General features: G+C 39.5%; 1 protein-coding gene across 1 annotated transcript in view; it reads right to left on the bottom strand.

The window, feature by feature from the left end:
• GPC6 (glypican 6) overlaps positions 1-17,034 on the bottom strand; it is a 1,083,120-nt gene that overhangs the window by 114,863 nt on the left and 951,223 nt on the right. The gene's annotated exons all lie outside the window — the stretch shown is intronic.

The raw sequence follows: 17,034 nt of genomic DNA, 5'->3' as shown, positions 1-17,034 counted from the left end.
AGTTGTGGCAAGCGGGCGCCACTCTTCATCGCGGTGCGCGGGCCTCTCACTATCGCGGCCTCTCTTGTTGCGGAGCACAGGCTCCAGACATGCATGCTCAGTAGTTGTGGCTCACGGGCCCAGCCGCTCCGCGGCATGTGGGATCTTCCCGGACTGGGGCACGAACCCGCGTCCCCTGCATCGGCAGGCGGACCCTCAACCACTGTGCCACCAGGGAAGCCCAGAACTGCTTTTTGATGGATGAGTTAATTACCGAGATACAAAACTGTATTATTTTCTCACAATGGGTCCCTTTGCCCATTAAAGATCACTACAAAGTCTTTGACTCACTTCCCATTGAGAGGTGGGGTTTATGTCCCATCTCCTTGAATCTGGATGGGCTCTGTCACTGCTGTGATGATAGCATACTGTAGAAGGGACGCTGTCAGTTTCCAGAGCAGGTAGTTAAGAGTCTGCAGCTTCTACTTTCTCTCTTGTGAGACTCTACTCTGAGATCATCATGCTGGGCTGCCCACATATAGGCACTCCAGGGAACAGTCCCCGCTGGGCCCAGATTTCTGGCCACCCTTGCCGTTATAAACAAAATATTTGTGTCCTCACCGTAATTTATGTGTTGAAACCTAATCCCCAAGGTATTTGGAAGTAGGGCCTTTGAGAGGTGATTAGGTCATGAGGGCTGAGCCCTCATGAATGGGATTAGTGCCCTTATCAAAGAGACCCAGAGAGCTCCCTTGCCCTTTCCATCATGTGAGGACACAGTGAGAGGATGGCAATCTGTGAATCAGGAAGCAGGCTTCACCAGACAAAGAATCTGCCTTGATCTAGGACTTCCCAGCATTCAGAACTGTGAGATGTAAATGTTTTCTGTTTAAGCCACTCAGTCTATGATACTTTTGTTTTAGCAGCTCCAATGGACTAAGACTCCTGCCAGGGTGCCAGACATGTGAGTGAGGCCATTTAGACCAGCCCATCTGCCAGCTGATTACCACCTAGTGACCGCAGTCAACACCACATGGGGCAAAAGAATCAGCCAGCTGAATCTTCCCAAATTCCTGATCCACTGTACTGTGGTTTACATTACTATGGCTGTTATTTTAAGCTGCTAAATTTGGGGATAATTTATTTTGTAGCAATAGAAAACTGGAGCAGCCAAATTACCATATTTACAAAATACTCAGATATTTTTCCTATAATTTATTTGACAGGACTCAAATTATTCAGAACCCTAGTCAATTAATATTTGACAAATTTAACATTATTGATGTAACCCCTGTTTCCAACCACTGTAATTGCCAAGAAAAAATAAAACGTTGCCCTAAAGGGAATATACAAAAAGAACTGTTCTAAGCCTGCACTGTGTTAGGATACAGCATTACAGTACACCAAATGCACAGCAGCTAGCCTCAGATTCAGACATGTTTCTCCTGGGATGCGAGCATGAGAGAGAGGGAGATAGAGAGCAGGCTTGGAAGAAGGTAAAGATCTGGATTTTTCTCTAAGTACTTGACTTTATGAAGAGCAAAGGCTCTGACACAAAAAACCAGACGTTATCTCTGATCTCTGGATGGCATTGGATTAAAACTATCTTGCTGCAGGGACTCCCGAAGGTTTTGTTCCTCTAGGATATAAATATTAAGTAGGATTTCATATGATTAGATATATCTTCTAAATTTATTTTTTGAAAAAAGGAGATGTAAAAGCAGAAATGACATGGTTGAATGCTACTGATTTTGACCTGGAAGAGAATAATTTTCAAAATGTTTTTTAGGGGAGGCAAGAAGAGAAACACTTTTTTAGAAAATGAGACACTATTAATCTTCTTTGTAAGTAACAATAGAGTAGAAATAACTTTGGAAATTCAATTGCGGATTGGTGGGGGGGGAATGGATTGAGGTGGTTAAAAGGTACAAACTTCCAGTTATATGAATGAGTCCTGGGATGTGGTGTACAGCCTGGTGACTATACTTGACAAAACTGTATTGAATACTTGAAAGTTGCTAAGAAAGTAAATCTTAAAAGTTCTCACCACATCTAAACACACACACAAACGCTAACTGTGTGAAGTGATGGATGTGCTAACTAACTTTGTTGTGATAATTATTTTGCTACATATCCGTGTAGTAAATCACTATGTTGTACACCTTAAACTTACACAATGTTATATGTCAATTATATCTTGATAAAGCCGGAAAAAAATGAAAATTCAATTGAAATAAGCTCAACTTAACCTAACGAATATTTGTTATGTGCCAAAGAGTGTCACTGCGTCACTATGTATTGGTGGGGGGGGTCGGCACAGAAACAGTCCATGGTTGCCAACTTCAGGACGTTGAGAATCTTTTTGAATTGACAAAGATGAAATACATGAATATTAAACAAAGTTTTTCTTTCTTTGAGGGAAGTTTGAATTAAGATAATAACATGTCCTTTCAAAGTTCTCATTAAATCTTTTAAATTTGTCCTAATAATCTACTCTTTGAAAAATGAAATCTATAAGCACAATCTACTTGCTTGTTTTATCAGAAGTCCACAGTGCCCACTTTGCTTTTCTTTAGAAGCAATGCTTACTCGTTCTTAAACCTGCAGCACCATTGTTTTAGCTTAACCAAGATATTTTTCCCACAGAGAAGCAGACAAAAGCGTTAAAAAAAAAAAAAAAAATCAAGCAATTTAAAAAGCTCCGTGGTAAATTCATTCACTGGCACCCAGTTACTCATCACTACTACTACTATTACTATTACTACTACAAAACCTGCTTCAGTGTTTATATGTAGGCTCTTCTGTGAGCCTATCATGACATGGAAGTATTAGAAGGCTCTGCTTTGCACTGTAGCTTTCTGGTGATGGGCACACAGAGTATACACGACCTTTGCTTTCATTCAAATCAATTAATTAAAATGCTCGTGAGATCTTGGACGGGACCGAGCTTCAGGAGAGGCCTGGAAAGAGAGCCCAGCTAGGGGGACTGAGGGATACACTAGAGCAGCAGGCAGACAGGACCTGAATAACCAGGAGAAAGTATAGCCTTGAGAGTAGAGAATCTGAACTTCCCCAGTCAGAAGGTCCACACCCTTTTTAGTCTCTTTTGTTTTTTCTTATTAATGACGATTTTAACTTAAAAAATTTACAGCCCCGTAGGTCTATAACTGATGTAACACAAACTGCACATATTAAAGTGTGCAATTTAATACGTTTTAACAAATGTCTTCCTCCCTGAAACCACCAAAATGACAGAGTTTAAAAAAATTTTTTTGTTTTTGATTTTTAAGGCAATTCTACAGTTAAGACATTTTCACTTGTAGAATTTTAATTCATAAGAACAGCCAAACAGGAAGAATATGCATCCCTCTCCGGACTATATTTCTTATTCTTCACACTAATCACTCCTCGCACTTCTGGCTTTGCTGCTCTGTAATCTCTTCCTTGATATTGCCAGTAGAGCTGTCTTTTAAGAATGCAAATCTGATGAGGTCACCGTCTTGCTCTAAAGGTTGCCAGTGCCTTCAGGATAAAGTTTGAACCTCTTAGCCCGGCATAAGAAAGGCCTTTCATACGCTGCTCTCTGCCCCCTTGGCAGCTCCGCCTATGACCACCCCTGGTGCCCCCCACTGAGTGCCGTCAGAACTCTTTGGATGACACTGAAGTTGTCACCAAGGTCCCACACGTACTCAATCCGACCTGAAATCAATGACACATAAGTTGCTCTAAACACAGCCTGTTCTCATTTTACCTGCTCAAGAACTTCCAAAGGTTCAAGTTTAAAAAGAGACTCATAATCAGACTCCACCCCTCCCTTCTAATTCATTTCTCACTACTCAACATGTCCTGTGGTTTCCTGCTATTACAAATAACGTCACAGTGAATATCCTTGTACATAATTCATTTAGCATGCGTGCAAAGAAATTTGTTGGATAAAATCTTACAAGTCAAACTGCCGCGTCAAAGATACGGGTGTTTAAAATGTTGATGGTTAGCGCTGAAGTTTTCCCTGTAAAGGCTGTACCTGTTTACGTTCCCAAGAGCAATCCATGACTGCGTCTGGCTCTCTAAGGCTCAGACTTTTAGATGGCGTGAAGATCAAATGCTTGGATCTTTGCCAATCTGATAGGGTAAGAAATTGCATCTCAGTGTGGTTTTAACTTGAATTTCCCTCATTATAAGTAAGGTTGAACATCCTTTAATATGTTTAAAAGGCATTACAATTGCTTTTTCTCTTCATTTTCTTTGGTCACTTATTTTTCTGTTGGATTATTTATTGTTTCATATTGATATAAAGAAATTTATTTACAAAAAAATACATTAAAGATACCAGCCCTTGGGTGACATGAATTACCATTTTCCCCCAAGTTGCTGTTTATCTTTTGACTTTGCTCGTGGTCGTTTTTGCTATGCAGAAATTTTAAACTTTTTATAGTCAAATTTACCAATCATTTGTTTAAATTTTTTTGATCTTGCATCATATTTGTATAGGCTTTCTCCTTTCCACCTCTGTGACCTAATCTATTATCAAGCATATTATCACTCACTAGCTTCCTTGTGTTCCTTGAATACAGGCCAGACCCTCTCCTGCCCCAGGGCCTTTGTACTTACTGTTTATTCCTCAGCCTCTTATTTTCTTTAGGTCTCTACCCAACTGATACTTCTCAGAAAGACCTTCTCTAACTACCCTACCAACTCCCAGTCACTCTTATCCGATTGCTTTATTCTTCATAGCACTTAATATTTGCTGAATTATTTTATGTATATTTGCTATTGTTCCCTTTTCCCCACTGTTATGTAATCCTCAAGAGGGCAGGAACTTCCTTTTTCTTGTTCACTTCTGTAGTCTCATCCCCTGGAACAACACTCAGATCCTGAGTTGTTAAATGAACATTTGTTAAATGAATTATTGGAACAAATTTTAAAAATCTTCCTATATTTTCTTCTATAACTTAATGAGAAGTAATTTGCTCCCCTCCCGCCGCACTAAAACTCCCCCTCTTTACTCCCCTGCCCCACACACACCATCAAAAATGCCCGCAAAACTTTATTAGTGCTGGCCAATAGGCCCTTGATGGCTTTTGATGTGTTATAAGGTAGATGAAGAGTTTCTGTGGGAATTTAGAATCTTATTGTACTTTTTTATTAGGTAGAAATAACTTTTTAGAGCTTTTCTCTTGAAATTGAAAAGTATGGCTGGTTTTCTTTCTGTCAGAGGTCATTTCTAGGTTAATCTAAAAAAAAAAGTCGACATTTTTGGTTTTCCAAACAACGTAATTCCTGCTGTTTCTCAAGACTCCACGTTTACCATTAACTTTGAAAACAATCTCTGTGATGAATGTCATTTTTGTTTCTTCCCTGCAATTTGTCCACATTCACTAAACATCAAATTGATGATCATTTTTTCCTATTTTACCAACCCCGTATGGCATTTAAGTACTTTAAAAAATACCTTTAAAAAAATCAGACCATGGCAGGGGTGAGATCTAGCTAAAGAAATCATAGTACCACAGAGTGAGGTAAATAATAGAAAATGGAAGTGAACCAATTAAATGCCATTTAAAACAGTGAACGGATACCTGATTGAAAAATAAAACAGGGACAGCCACCCAGAAAAAGTCCAGTAACTAAAGAGCTAAATCCAAATAAAAGAGAATTTAATGAAAATAACTGTTTACTTTGAAACCAAATCCAGGAAGAGGAGGAGAGAACAAATATACAAACTAATTTAATTCTGAAACCAGTGCAAACAAAGAGGCTTATTTTGCTTCCACACTGTAAAAGAAAATACAAATTGTGGGAGAAAAAGAATTCACTAGTAGTCCTAGCACAGTACAGAAATTAGAATCTACAGGACTCATTTTCAGACGGTTTCTTTTTAGTGGAATTATGCATTGCATTTCATAAAAATATAATATATTCACATAAGCATCATCTCACTGCTATGTTATATCTTTGAGATGTCTGGTTACATCACAAGCCAGAAAGAGTGGGCCTTGTAAATCATGAATTTGATGGACAACAAAGTGTATATTACCAACCATAACCCTTTATGTAAATTTTTATTGCTGATTCTTCATATGAATAATTTTTTATGTCATTTGTAGCTAGGAATGTTCAAATAATTCACAACAACCAATTAGTCTTCGCCTTGATGATGAGTCACAGACTTTAAGAGGTAAGGAAGGAGTTCTTAAAGATCTCTCTGAGAGAAGAAGTATATCTTTATCTTTATATCCCTAAAGTCTTCTACAGGGTTTTGGAATCTAGTGGGTTGATTTGGACCAACCAGTGTGCTTTTTAGGAAACTAGACCCAAAGAAGGAAAGCAAATCATTCAATGTAAATAGCAGCCACTGAACCCAAAATCGTTGTCCTCTCTCACTCCATCTATTACACAAGCATTGACATTGTTCAGAGAGTATCAATGTGTTTACCCAATATTTTATTTACTTATTAAATTCCAAGTGCTCCACCACTTTTAAAGAGAACATTAAAAGAGAAAACCTAGATGATAAAGATAACGCATTTTGGTCCTATCTAAGATTTTTCTTATTCCTTCTTTGCTGCAATTACTCTTCTCCTTAAACCTCCCTTAGAGACCCTGTTCTTTCAGAGTGGGTACCATGATCCTGAATTGTCCTTGACAAACTTACAAAAGCACACACATTCCTCCTTACTCTTTATTAACCTGCACATCACACTTGAGCTACTTTGAATCCCTCACCAGCATGGATGGTCTTCTCAGTCTCCCTGAGAGGCAGTGTGGAGGCGAGGCGTGGTCATGAGCTGTGTGTCATGTGTGGGAGTCTAGTAACCCCAGATCACAGAGCCTGTGACCGGGGTAATTTATTTAACCTCTGTCATCCTTAGTATCCTCTGTTATTACGGGGGCTCTTCCTACATCACTGTGGGGATTAAATGCAATACTAGGCACATAGCACAGAAAATGCTTATTATTATATTAATATTATTCTATCTTTATGGAGAGGAAGGTTCCTTTCACTTCCCAACAAAGTTAATACTGAAGGTTTGAGTTCATCATCATCCATGAAGTTGTAAACTTGTACTGAAAGAGAATAATATTTGAAAACATACACGCACCCCAATGTTCATAGCAGCACTATTTACAACAGCCAGGGCAAGGTAGCAACCTAAATGTCCATCGACGGATGGATAAAGAAGATGTAGTACATCTATACAATGGAATACTACTCAGTCACAAAAAAGAATGAAATAATGCCATTTGCAGCCACATGGATGGACCTAGAGATTATCATACTAAGTGAAGTAAGTCAGACAGAGAAAGACAGATATCATATGATATCACTTATATGTGGAATCTAAAAAAAAATGATACAAATGAATGTATTTACAAAACAGAAAAAGATTCATAGACATGGAAAACAAACTTATGGTTATCAAAGCGGAAAGGGTTGGGGAGGGATACATTAGGAGTTTGGGATTAACAGGTACACACGGCTGTATATAAAGTAGATAAACATGAGTTGTTTGTATAATTTGGAGAATAATCCTTTGTCTATTGTTTCAATTGCAAATATATTCTCCCATTCTGAGGGTTGTCTTTTCGTCTTGTTTATGGTTTCCTTTGCTGTGCAAAAGCTTTGAAGTTTAATTAGGTCCCATTTGTTTATTTTTGTTTTTATTTCCATTACTCTGGGAGGTGGGTCAAAAAAGATCACGCTGTGGTTTATGTCAAAGAGTGTTTTTCCTATGTTTTAGTTTATTTTTGTGTATGGTGTTAGAGAGTGTTCCAATTTCATTCTTTTACATGTAGCTGTCTAGTTTTCCAGCACCACTTACTGAAGAGGCTGTCTTTTCTCCATTGTAGGTTCTTGCCTCCTTTTTCATAAATTAGGTGACCATATGTGCATGGGTTTACCTCTGGGCTTTCTATCCTGTACCATTGATCTATATTTCTGTTTTTGTGCCAATACCATTCTGTCTTGATTACTGTAGCTTTGTAGTATAGTTTGAAGTCAGGGAGCCTGATTCCTCCAGCTCCGTTTTTCTTTCTCAAGCTTGCTTATGGTAAGCTTGAGAAAGATGAACCTAGTGGCAGGGCAGGAATAAAGACGTAGACATAGAGAATGGACTTGAGGACATGGTGGGGAGGGGGAAGCTGGGGCAAAGTGAGAGTAGCATTGACATACATACACTACCAAATGTAAAATAGTTAGCTAGTGGGAAGCAGCAGCATAGCACAGGGAGATCAGCTCGGTGCTTTGCGATGACCTAGAGGGGTGGGATAGGGAGGGTGGGAGGGAGACGCAAGAGGGAGGGGGTATGGGGATATATGTATGCATATGGCCGATTCACTTTGTTGTACAACAGAAACTAACACAGTATTGTGAAGCAATTATACTCCAATAAAGATCTATTATAAAAAAATAAAATAAATAAAAAATAAGGACATACTATAGAGCACAGGGAACTATATTTAATATCTTGTAATAACCTGTAATGGAAAATAGTCTGAAAAAGAATATATCTATAATTGAATGACTTTGCTGTACACCTGAAACTAACACAACACTGTAAATCAAGTATACTTCAATAAAAAAATAAAATTAAAAAAAAGGAGGACAATATCTAGTCCGACCCTTTTATTTTACTGAGAAGGGCACCGAGTTCCTGTGATATCAGGGGTCTAGGGATTTGGCAGGACACAGATGGCAGGGCTGTGACCAGTGCCTGGTTCTCTGTCTTTCAACCAGCTTTCTTTTGACTCCATCATACTGCCTCCTTCTTGACAATCAGCCAATGTATCATTAAGAAACAGGACCGGTTAAAACATTTCAGGTATCAATGAATTAAAAAAGACTAAACTTTTTGCCAGCATATTGCAGTTAAAGCAATTCTCCTATTTCTCCCTCCTTTGCCCTAAAAGTTAATAAAGCAAATCACCCCAGAGACAATTTGTTCCTGTAGTACAAGGCCTCGCAACCTACATGGAATGAATCACAAACTTCTCCCAGAACCAATAAAAAATAAATCAATGAAAAGTCAGGTGTGTTGTCAGAATTCCCTGCTGGGTCTGCACAGAGTGATTAGCGGGCAATTCAGCAAGCAATGAGAGCCCTTTTCTCCTCCTCGTCTGTGTGCTGGTATTATTAAAAAAATATATATTTGTTATTATTTTGTTGCTCAGTGCCATGTGAACCAAAAGGAAAATGAAAACAAGAGCAGTGTGTCATGTGTATCATGGGTCGCTGGACCCAAAGAAAAAAAGCTGGATTGTTGAAAAAAGAAGAAAAAAACTCATTTTACAAGGTGATGAGTTCATCTTTTCTTATCTCTGACACATCGTATGAAACGGTAGGATAACTTTTGTTATTTCCTTTGTCTGTACAGCTTGCTTACAGTTCTCTTCAAAATATACTCCATGGTGAAGATAAAGATCATTTGCCAACTAAGGAGGGAGAGAATGAAGGAGGGAGGAAAAGGGGAGGAAGAGCCGAAGCGGGGAGGGAGGGAGGGAGGGGGAGAGAGAGAGAAGACATATTACATTATAGAGAGAGGGAGTGAGCACTTAGCATTTCAACGGGCCGGGCCTGGTACTGTTCTCGCAACATTTGGGCCTAGAGATTCATTTGATTTTTATGGCCTACAACAGTGGAAACTATTATTATCTCCTTTAATGGTTGTGGACCAAGACGCTAGAGGTAGAAGAGCCTGCTTAGGGTCTCAGCTTGTGGATAGTTAAGGCAGGTCCTGTTTGGAGTAAGGTCAGAACTAACATCTGTGAATCCCTTGAACTTGTCAATCTAGCCAAGGGCAGCTGCTTGAGTCTCAGGTCGATGTCCTGAGCGTGTATGTGTACGTGTGTGTGAGGTTAACAGGAGGGAGGTGGGAGAATCATTGTCAGCTCCAGGGCATCAGAGTTTCATTTCTCTGGCCTTGCTCCTTCACGAGGTTATTTCAAACAAACAAGTGACCTTGGGAACTTCAGGCAGCGGCCCTCCTGTTGCAAGCTGTGGGCCCACAGTTTCTCTTCCTGAGCCTTCTCTTAGTGTTCAGGCCTTTCCAGAACTTACCATTAAAAGTAATCTTGTTGATTATGAGAGTGCAGTGGTATAGTCTGTCCTTAGAACGGGCGTATGACTGGGGAAGGAATATTGGACACCAGGCATAAAATTAAAGGTAACTTCATTTAGTTGGTTTTCAGAAAGCTGTAACTATTTTCTTATTAGATTTCTCTTTATGCTGAAGAATACAGTAGCTGAGTTGGAAGGAAAGATTTTAGGCAAGTTATTTCCTTTTCTTTTTTTTTTATCATAAATCTACTTTCTAGGCCCAACTCTCTCTGTAACCAGGACATGGACATCCAACTGCTCACTGGAAATTTTTACTGAGTGTCTATGTGTGTTTGTTTTACAAAATTTGGATAATACAAAACAACAAAAAGAAGAGAATAACATTCATCTACAATTTACCAAGATCGATATCATCATGAATAATATTTTGTGGTATTTCCTTGCAGGTGTTAATTCTAATATGCATAACATTAGGGTCACACTATATATGTGGTGTTTACCCTTTACTTTCAATTCAATAACATATACTTAGGTATCCCCTCATTCTTCTATGAAAACATCCTTTTTATTGGCTGCATGGTATTTCATGTCTTCAACGCACTCTAGTTTCTGTAACCATTCTTGTATATAATTGGCTTTATAGGTTTCTTACCAGATTTTTCATTATTGTAAAATAAATATAGTTTCTATCTCTGATTTGTCCCTATTTCTGTTTATCAACTTAAGATAGATTTCAAGTTGTCCTTTATTTAAGAATCAAGTATAATGAGCATATTTTTTTATTAATAAAATATTTCAAACTTTAGTACAGAGAAATAGTCTTAATATAGAGAGATAAATTAAGGCAAGAGAATATAGCTCTGGTTCCACAATTTAATAAACCTCCTATATTTAAAAAGCAGACATTTATTTTTAAGTGTAAACTTTTAGAGTTAAAAAAAGTTTTCTCATGCAATTGCAAAGGGTTTTAAATGCATCAAAAGGAGACACAGTTTCTACTACTGCCTTCACCACAACCTAAGCGTGTGACACTGAGCTCCCTAGTTCCCGTATGTAAAGTTAAATCTTTGAGTTTGTAGATGATTTACGGGCATTCTGGCTCCAAAGCCATAAGGATATATAGCTCTTGACCATCCAGGAGGGAGTTTGCTGAAGCCTCCGGGATCAACCAGGACAAGCACATGGGCAGTTGACAGATAAACCAAAGAGTAAGTGGGTGGACCTTCAGAAAGTGGAAGGAATGGAGAGGTGTGTGCCTGTCCCATATATAGTTGGCAATTTTATCTCCATTCTCAAGGCCATATCCTTTCAAAATAACGTTAAAGAAAAGAGAAATGGGTGTAAAAAGGTAGGCTTTAAAGAACCAATAGGAATATATCAATGAGTCTTGAGAAACCATTCACAGGAACATGGGTCAGAGGCTCCACATCCATGCTGAAACTGCAAGGCCAGGGAAGCAGGACTTTGAGACATGGGGGCAGTATTCTCAAGCTGTGCAATTATTGTGTTAGATGATCAAGGACGTTTTGAGTAGATGATAACGAAAGATCTAGGTATGGATACATAAAGGATCATCAGACAGCCATTTACCCAGATCTGCAGGCAAACATGTAGCTCCTTTGTAGAAGGACCACCAGTTAGCACTCACTTCCTACAGACCTGCAGGGAAGCAGTGCATGCAGCATCCCACTTAATTCTCCTGACTCTAAGAGGTAGGTGCTGTCTTTAGCACCATTTTAAACAAAGTGAATCAAGCTTAGTGAAGCCAGAGGTTCCGTATTGAGAATGAAGCTGGATGCTGACTCAGATCCATGAGCTCCAACTTCTAAGCTTCATTTACCATCTCTGCTTCGAAACATTAAAAAAGATTTTAAAATATCCATGTTCATAAGGCGATGTGAAAGGCCCAGAACCATCTGTAGAATTAATCAAAACATTACAATAAGAGGCACAAAATTTGAAAGAGTCTCCTGAGTCAGGGAAGTCTTTTTATCTTGGTCAAATAAAACATCCATTGTCAAAGGCCTTGATGTTTTCCTGGAAAATCTCCTCTTATTTTGTTTACGTATCTACGTAAGGTTTTAAGATAAATGGACAGAGAAAATGTTGACTCGCTTATGATAGAAATAGAAAAGAAAATTAGAATGTGTATCTACCATTTGGTGATGAAGTCGACAGTCCAAAAATGGATTGGCAGTGCCTGCCCCCTTGCGTCCTCACCTGGGTCCCAGAGACATGTGCTGAGTTATTTCTGCTAATACACCTGAATTAACCTTAAGTCACCTTTGGGTATTTAGAGATCAATAATATGACTGTTTTTTAAAGCAAACATGTATCTTGAAAACAGGCTAAGAGATTTTCCTAAGAAAGAGAAACATAATTTTGAGGCTACTAAAAGACAGTGAATGGGACTGATTTTAAAGAAAAAACAAGGTGATGTATTCTAGAAACCAATGGGTGATATATCCATGCATATTCAGTGTGTTGCTTGCTATGCTTTTCAAAAATGTGGCTGTCTTTTAAATGCTGCATGTAATAATATTCAATAAATTTGAAAAAACTATTTTATTCCAAAGTCTATGAAGCTCTGAATTCTGTAGTTGGGACACCTTTGCCTACCTCAAGAACCTCTTGGAACGGTCATTTAGAATTTAGCAATGTGGAAGACGCACCAGAAGACACCTCATGTAATTATTCTCTATTCTTTATGATTATTTAGAAGTTTAGGTCTAGGTTTGAAGTTGCAATTTAACAACCTCACTGGCCTCTCTACTGTTAGCTGTTTAACTTCGTCTATATTAAATTTCTGTTTCTTTCATATTTCTTCTACACACATTCCCATATGCCTTCAGGAAATGTGCCCATTTTGAATACATCACATAAATAAGCCGCAGTGGGGGAAGGCCTCTTCGTTTTGAAAATGCCACGCAGCACAACAGCTGAAAGGAAGTTTCATTGAGTAATATTAGCTTGCATTTCTACGGGAGCACTGTAAGTGCTTTTTTCCCCAAAGCACTTAACATAACAAAATTGCCTCACTCATCAAGGCAAAGCAGTCACCTTTAGAGTGGTATACGAAGCTGTTTTTCAGGATGGAGTAACACTTCAGATGGGACGAGAAATGAAGAAGAATTCTATGTTGAGCAGCAATCGTAGGGGAATTTAAGCAGGCAGGATGAAATTACTTCGTTGGAATTGGGTCAGAATTCTAAGACTAACAGCTCTACTGAGGAAGCCTGCTGTATATTTACTGAATAAACTCCTTCTGGCTTTTGGCAGAAAGATATGCCTATTGCATGCATCTGTATTGTATACATCGATCTCTTTTTCTTCGTATATATTTATTATGTAGAATTCATAAGTATATTTAAAAAAAGTCACCCAGATAACGTATATTTGTTTCTCAAAGCTCACATTAGACTGTACAGTTATCAACATCATTCCATGTACATCCAAGTTAACATTTGTAATGATTCCCATATTAATAAACTACATCCAATGTTCCGAAGTCAATGCTTTCTAAACTTTATCACAAAATATTTTCTGACCTGCCAACCTCGTCCCCATTTCCCCTAAATTAGCCACTCTTCTCCCACACACACCTAGGCCACAAAAGACCGGTTCTGGCCTTACATTTTTTTCTTTATTGAGAAGAGAGGGTCTTTAAAAAGTATTAATTTATTTTTAAAGGTTAACTAATGATAATCACCATACTATAGAAAATATAGAAAAATTGAGAAAAATAATTAAAAAATAGAATGCTTAGAATAGCACTCTTGGGATTAAAAATGAATGGGTCAGAAACTTAACCCTTTATGTCAGTAAAGCTTTTGAACAACTAAGCCACTGATGATCTGTGAAAGACTCAGTGGAACTGACTCTCAACTCATGACTTTGTTGACTGCTAAGATGCAGTATTGTTTTCTTTATTCATTCATTTAATCAGTCAACATGTACTGCGTGCCTGTGATGTGTATGGTTGCAGACCCATGGAAAGACAGGCAAGCACACTAGCAATTATTATTCAGTGTGATGAGGGCTAAGCAGGAAGCAGGTACCAAGTGCAATGGAACCTCAAAGAAAGAGAATTTAAATCAGCCTGGGGAGGGAGAGAGGGGGGCAGAGATAGCCTTCTGGAGCTGTGTTTTTGAAGCCTACTAGGATTACTAGGCATTAGTCCAGTAGAGAAGAAAGAGTGGGCAGTGTCAGTGGAATAGAAGATGGAATATCAGAAAGAGGGAGCAGCAATTAAAAAGGGCCCAGAGACAAGGAGACAGTGAAAAGCATGATGACAAATGGGGAACGGTAGGAGAACGAGGGGTCACATTTCAAAGGAAAAGGACAACAGGTCAGACGCTCAGTGGAAATGTCTTATGAGCAGTTGGCTGTCCAGGCATGGAGAGAGAGTTGGGCTCCAGGATAGATTTATGATAAAAAGGGAGTGACTATCACTTAAAAACTTTCCTTCCAACTCAGCTAACATGTTCGTCAGCATTTTGGGGAATAATATAAAGAAAAGAGAGAGACCAAATTGATAACATAAATCATTTGCATTGATGGCACAGGCTTATACAAATCTAATCGACAAAATCATACACAGCATGAGTTAAGCAGCTTTGATATCCTCTAGCAGCCTTTTTCTTGTCATTCGCCCCCCGTGCTGTTTTGCTTTGTCACTTCCCTCTCCTCAGTTTTCCTTCTCAGTGGGTTTTTTGTTTTTCTTTAAATTTTTAAATTTAATTCATTTATTATTTTTGGCTGTATTGGGTCCCCGTTGCTGCGCGTGGGCCACTCCTCGCTGCGGTGCGCGGGCTTCTCATTGCCGTGGCCTCTCCCGTCGCGGAGCATGGGCTCCAGGAGCGCGGGCCTCAGTAGTTGTGGCACACAGGCTTCAGTATTTGTGGCTCCCGGGCTCCAGAGCGCAGGCTCAGCAGCTGCGGCGCACGGGCTTAGCTGCTCCGCGGCATGTGGTATCTTCCCGGACCAGGGCTCGAACCCGTGTCCCCTGCATTGGCAGGCGGACTCCCAACCGCGGCGCCGCCAGGGAAGTCCCTTCTCGGTGGGTTTTATTCTTTTCCCTCGCCCTTCATACTCATGCTTTCTGTTTCTCCCTTCACTTTTGCGGCCTCCTCTCTTTTCCATACAATCCACCCTAGTTATCTGACTCCTGGGTCCTACTTTTTGCACCCGTGTCACATTATATGATCCTGCTCAGGGAACCTGTGCTGCCAAGTACTTGATTAATTCCAAACAACTTTTCAAAAATTTTACCAGGGATGTTGGAGTCCTTCTCTCTGAGAGCTCCCTGCTTTGGGCTCCCACGGCACCTTGATTTTCTCTCTCCCTGCCCTTCACGTATGGTGGCATAATAATCTCTTTTTCAGTCTGTCTCTTCTGCTAGACTTTGTGCTCTTTGATGGTAGATACTACAAATTATTTATCTTTTATTCCTTAGTGCCCAGAACTGTACCTGATACAAAGCATATGCATATTCTCAACAGTAAATATGCTGAAAGAAGAGATGGGAGGACACCAGATTCTTGTGTGGGAGGAAAATAAGTGCATAGACTGAGATCTAATCCTTCTGTTTAATTAAGCATTTGGACTGCAGGCACTTCCTCTAGACGTCCTATGATGCTTATCTCTAATCGATCTTCAAAGTACAGCTCAAATATTTCAGAATCCTAGGGGCTGAGCTAGGCACCCCTCCTTTGAGCTCTGCTCCTGTGTTCCAACAACAACAAAGATGGTAGCAGCAGAAGCCATTTCTGAAGCACCTATCTCTCCTTTACAGATGCTGCATAATTTAATACAACATATGTAACCGGTTACTCTGTCACTGGGGTTCAGTGTTGTTGAAGACGGTGCTAAGAAAACAGGGACTCACCCAGATTCTCATACACCCATGTCCATAGCGGCATTATTCACAATAGTCAAAAGGTGAAACAACCCAAGTGTCTATCGACAGATGAATGGATAAACAGAATGTGGTATATTCACACAATGGAATAGTATTCAGCCATAAAAAGGAATGAAATTCTGATACATGCTACTATATGGATAAACCTTGAAAACAATATGCCGCGTTAAATAAGCCAGACACTAAAGGACAAATATTGTATGAGTGCGCTTATATGAGGTATTTATCATAGGCAAATTCATAGAAAGTATGATAGCGTTTACTAGGGGCTGGGAGGAGAGGGAAAGCGGAGTTATTGCTATGGATACAGAGTTTCTCTTTGAGATGATGAAAAAATTCTGGAAATAGATAGTGATGATGACAACATTGACAACATTGTTAATGTACCTAATGACACTGAATTGGACACTTAAAGTGATTACAACGGTACTTTTTTTTTTTTTTAAGTACACTGAAAGAGAGCGTTTTTAAAAAAGTGCTAAAGCAAACAGAGCTGGTATGTAAGTCGCCCAGCCTAGAATTTTCTATCTGCAGATCCTGAGCAGGCACATCACCTTGTAGACTACTAGCCAACCCAACAGCCATTCCCCACAGCTTTCTTCTAACAGAATCCTTATTTGTTCCAGTAACCAAATCCATCTCAGCTCTGATAAATTCTGATTAGTCTAAGCCTGTCATGGAAATCCATTCCCTTTGCTGGGTATTGCCCTAGAGATTGTCCTATGGCCCAGGTCTGGCCAATGAGACATGAGGGGAAGTCTGCTAGGGGTTTCTGGGAAAGGTTTCCAGTTTGGCCCTTGTTAAGTCTGGATGTGATGCCTGGGGTAACAATGGCCATTTTGCAACCACGAGAGGAATGAGCCTGCAGACACCAGAGCAGAAAGATGGGAAGGGCCCAAGTCTTTTGAGACACTCTGGAATCTCAGAAATAATCAGCCTTGATATCACCCTTTTGCCATTCTTCTTGTTCACTCCAGTGGAGTTATTTAGTGCAACTGAAAGCATCCTGAACAGCACACTCTGGTTTGATATTGTGTTCCCAATCCTTTGGATAGTCTTTGGCACAAGACAGGCAGTC

This window comes from Physeter macrocephalus, chromosome 13, assembly GCF_002837175.3.
Source record: "Physeter macrocephalus isolate SW-GA chromosome 13, ASM283717v5, whole genome shotgun sequence".
Lineage (NCBI taxonomy): Eukaryota > Metazoa > Chordata > Mammalia > Artiodactyla > Physeteridae > Physeter > Physeter macrocephalus.
Note: the sequence above shows the minus strand (reverse complement) of the source record. Positions and strands in the feature narration are given on the sequence as shown.